The sequence below is a fragment of the Stomoxys calcitrans genome, chromosome 5, assembly GCF_963082655.1.
Source record: "Stomoxys calcitrans chromosome 5, idStoCalc2.1, whole genome shotgun sequence".
Lineage (NCBI taxonomy): Eukaryota > Metazoa > Arthropoda > Insecta > Diptera > Muscidae > Stomoxys > Stomoxys calcitrans.
In genome coordinates, this window is record NC_081556.1 from 83,034,763 (window position 1) to 83,040,046 (window position 5,284).

Sequence of the window (5,284 nt, forward strand, 5' to 3'; positions counted from 1 at the left end):
CACAAACAGGATTTATTTACTGACCATGGCAATATGGGGCTTAAATAAAAGGTATTTGAGTGTAGAATCTAATATCCAGATGTGGGACCAAGTGTTTGAATGGCCGCTTCGGGAACAAAGAAGACAAATCTACGACCATTGCAATACGGAGCTCAAATGAAAGCTCTTTGGAAGTAAAGCACGAATCTGATATTAATGTTCAGGAAAAGGGGCCACCCCACCATAACACCACCCAAATACACCACCCAAATACACCACCCAAATAGGAGGTATTTGCTGACCATTGTTATATGAGGTTCAAATAAGAGGTACTGTAGAGTAGAACACGAATGTGATATATATTTTCAAAGCCAAGTCACTGAGTGGCCGTGCTGACTAAGGAAAAATGGAGCTCAAATCAAGGGTATTTGGGAATAGACCATGAATCTGACATCAACATTCGGTTCCAACTGTCTAGGGGACGTCCCACCACCATAACAACCCCCAAGAAGGACGTATTTGCTCAAGACAATTTGGGTCTTCAAGACAGTGGAGCTCGATACTCATAGTTTTTAGGGTCCATACCCCAAACCGGACATATTTGTTGACTTTTGCAATAAGGAGTTTCAATGAGATTAGAAAACGAATTTGATATCGAAAATGATATATAGATATATGAGAATAGAGCACGTTGCTGATATATTTTCCGGGTTTAGTGTTTGGGGGACCATCCCAATCCCTAAAGCACCCAAAAATCGGGCATATTTACCGACGATGTCAATGTGGAGCTTAAATGAAAGCTATTGGGGGAGGTAGAGCAAGAATTGATACCCACTTTCGGGACCAATTTCCTGGGTTCTACCCTTTTCAAAAAATACCGCACAAACAGCAATTTTTTACTGACCATCGCAATATGGGACTGAAATGAAAGGTATTTGGGAGTAGAATACGAAATTGGTATCCAAATGTAAGACCATGTACTAAGGGCTTCACCCCTTCCCAAAAACACCCCCCAAAGGGTAAAAATTTTTCGACCATGCCAATTTGTGGCAATGAAAGGTATTTGAGATTAGAAAACAAATTTGATAACCTATTTTGGGGCCATGTGTTTGGGGGATGCCTCATCCTGTAAACTCCCCTTAAACCAATGACAATATGGGGTTTAAATAAATGGTGTTTGAGAGAAGAGAACGATGCTGATATTTTTTAGGGCCAAGAGTCTGGGGGACCTCCTCACCCCCGAAAACACCCCTAAATCAGTTAGCATGGGAATATTGGGCTGAAATAAGTATTTTAAGAATGGAGTACACCTTACATTCAAACTTAAATTCGTAGACCAATAAAGATCATATGGGATTCAGATAAAGGCACTTGTATTGTGAAAATGTTAGTCAAGCGATATACTATTTTCGTAGCAAGGTAAAGGAGGTGCGGCGGAGCGGGCCTGGGTCAGCTAGTTTTATATATAAGATAGCTGTAATATTGACCGATCTGCCGATAAAGGGTCTGAATCCCATAAAATATTTATTTTTTAGCTGATTTCGCTGAAATTTGAAACAGTGAGTTGTTTCAAGTCTCTCATCATTTGACTTTAGTATGGTTTAGATCGGACTATATTTTGATTTATCTGTCATATGAAACGATATGCTGATTAAGTGTCTGGAACCCATAAAACCGACCGATTTCGACGTTAAACATCCATTTGTCAATTAGAAGTCAGATAATTACGTTAAACGATATTTTAAGCCAAGACAAATGAAAAGAGTTTGTGCAGTCTGTACTAAAATTTATTTCTCAGTAGGATCTAATCTTCCTTTAGGGCGATTGCTAAATGATCTAAAATTTGTACTTTTATTTTTGAGCATTCACTTTTAAGTTACCGGTGTAAAGAGAGAGAGCTAAACTACAATCACGATGATGGTTATGGCGGCGTATTTTTGTATGTATGTCTGGTGTGCCCTGAAAAGGATAGCTGTTTAACAGATGCGCCATTGCGTGATGACGGAAAACACATATCTTAGTGGTTATGTTTTCGTTACGTGACTTTAATCCAACTATAGATAGAGAGAAGGAATCACAAAAGAACATGAAGCAAACCATATGTACGTACACACTTATCTAGACTGAAAAGTTACCAGTGTTACCATTTGCGAATTTCAAATCAAAGTATGCAAATATACCCCAGAGAGCTCCCCTGCAACAATATCTTTATATATATAAACAAGTAAAAAGGCGCTAAGTTCGGCCGGGCCGAACTTTGGATACCCACCACCTCGGGTATATATGTTAACCCCATTTCGTCACAATCCGGTGAAGATTGGTTAACTTAAACACCCAAAATCGGCACGGACATTATATATATATATGCACTATTCATTTTTGTAGAACAAAATATTGGTCTTTTTGGCAGATATATCCTATTATAAACCGATCTGAACCATACTAAGGTCGGATATCGAGAGGCTCAGAAAAACTCACTGTTTCAAATTTCAGCGAAATCTGGTAATAAATAAAGCTCTTATGATCTTCAGACTATTTATCGGGAGAACGGTCTATATGGTAGCTATATCTATAAATAGTCCGATCCATAAGCATATTTGGTCATTTGTCGGGAAGCTTTAAATTACTCATTGTTTAAAATTTCAGTAAAATCGGATGAAAAAAAATTTTTTTTGTGGGCATTAGACCCTTTATCGGAAAATCGGTCTATATATCAGCTATATCCAAATATGATCCGATTTGGCTCGTTCAATAATTTAATCAGCGTGCATCAAAAAGACCTATATGTGCCACATTTCAGCTCAATAGCTCAATTTTTGAAGGCTCTAGAGTGACTACAACAGAGGGACGGACAGACGCACGGACATCGTTAAATCGTCTTAGAATTTTACGACGATCCGAAGTATATATACTTTTAGGAGATATTTCGATGTGTTGCAAACGGAATGACTAAATTAATACGGTGGTGTAAGTGCAACCAATGCATCAAGAAAAAGTCAAACTTTGGTGCGGTTTATGGGCTGGTGGCATCATTGGACCGTACTTCTTCAAAGATGATGTAAATCGTAACGTTACTGGGAATGGTGAGCGCTACCGTGAGATGATATCCAACTATTTTTTGGGCAAAATACAAGAGCTTGACTTGCATGACATGTGGTTTCAACAAGACGGTGCCATATGCGACACATCACCCGTTACAATGAACTTATAGAGAGGCGTATTCGGTAAACATTTAATTTCATGTTTGGGGCCAGTCAATTGACCGCCTAGATCGAGCGATTTAACGCTTTTAGACTATTTTTTGTGGGTATATGTTAAAGCTCATGTCTCCGTCATTTGACCCATTGAAAGACAACATTGAAGCATTTATACGTGAGTTAACGGCCGGAATGTTTGAAAGAGAATGAAAAAATTGAACTAAGGGGATGGAGCATTTTAGGCGCAGTCACGGTCAACATTTGCTTGAAATAATCTTCAAACATTAAATTATAAGAGCCAAACTATCGATTCATATAAAGATTTCATGTAGTTTTCTGAATTTTATGTGTTTTTTTTAAACTTTCCTATAGCTCTTAAAATCACCCTTTACACACTAATTTACATTATTTTTAAGTTTGTTATTAGTTATATTAGTATTGACTTTTAGAAGAAAAAGATTGTTGATGTTTAATTAATTTTTTGAAAGTATCTTAATTCCTACAGTATTTTTCATTGGTCTTCTGTTTTTAAATTTGAGTTTTGCTTAAAATTTCTCGTAATAGACTTTGCCCAAAGGTCTGTTTAGATCATAGAAATGCAATAACGAGATATTATGCCACATAGGCTGTGGTTTGAAAAGGTCTGGTCTGTAAAAATTGTAGTCATGGCAACACTAAAGATAAGACACGTTCAGGTGATGCCAGACACGGATGTTTGTTTTTCCTATTCCGTTCTCATTTCTCTGCTGCTGCCATGGTGTCCCATTCATGAAGATGGTGATGTTTATACATATGCAGGGACGTAGCCAGGAGCTTATTTTGGGGGAGTGCACTCTATATTTTTTCACAATTCGAAAAATTGTTGAAATTTTTTTGTTACTCCGAAATTGGTAAATATAACTCAAATTTTATTTTGATAACTAGCTGGACCGGGCCCGCTCCGTTGCTCTTGCTTTTACTTTATATGGAACAAAAGTTTCCTTGGAATATTTATTTTCGACAATTAAAGAGCTTTTAGTGAAATTCCATGCTACCATGCTATCCCAAACAGTTTAACAATATAAGTGCCTTTATCTGAATCCCATATGATCTTTATTGGTTCACGGATTTAAGTTTGGATGTAAGGTGTACTACATTCTTAAAGTATTTTTTTCAGCCCGCAACTATCATGATATCTGATTTAGGGGTGTTTTCGGGGGTGAGGTGGTCCCCCAGACCCTTGGCCCGGGAAAAAAATATCAGCATCGTGCTCTTCTCTCAAATACCGTTTATTTGAACCCCATATTGCCATTAGCTTAGGGAGAGTTTATAGGATGAGACGTCCCCCAAACTTTTGGCGCCAAAAGTGAATATAAAATTTGTTTTTAAATCTCAAATACCATTCATTTGAGCCATGTATTGGCATGGTCGAAAAATTTTTACCTTTTGGGGGGTGTTTAGACCCCCAGAAAATTGGTCCCGAAAGTGGGTAGCAATTTCGTGCTCTACTCCCTAATACCTTTCATTTGAGCCCCACATTGACATGGTCGGTATATATGCCCGAATTAGGAGTATTTTGAGGAGTGGCGTGGACCCCCAAACACTTAGCCCTGAAAATATATCAGCATGCTCTTTTCTCATATATCTATTGGGTTGCCCAAAAAGTAATTGCGGATTTTTTAAAAGAAAGTAAATGCATTTTTAATAAAACTTAGAATGGACTTTAATCAAATATACTTTTTTTACACTTTTTTTCTAAAGCAAGCTAAAAGTAACAGCTGATAACTGACAGAAGAAAGAATGCAATTACAGAGTCACAAGCTGTGAAAAAATTTCTCAACGCCGACTATATGAAAAATCCGCAATTACTTTTTGGGCAACCCATATATATCATTTACTTGAATCCCATATTGCCATTGACTTTGAAATTTGATATCAAATTCATTTTCTAATCTCAAATAGCTTTCCTTTGAATATCTTATTGCAAAAGTCAGCAAATATGTCCGGTTTGGGGCTTAGGCCCTAAAAACTGTCAACATTGTGCTCCACTGTCTTGAAGACCCAAATTGTCTTGGTGAGCATATATGTTCTGTTTGGGGCTTGTTAAGGTGGTGGGACGTCCCCTATGC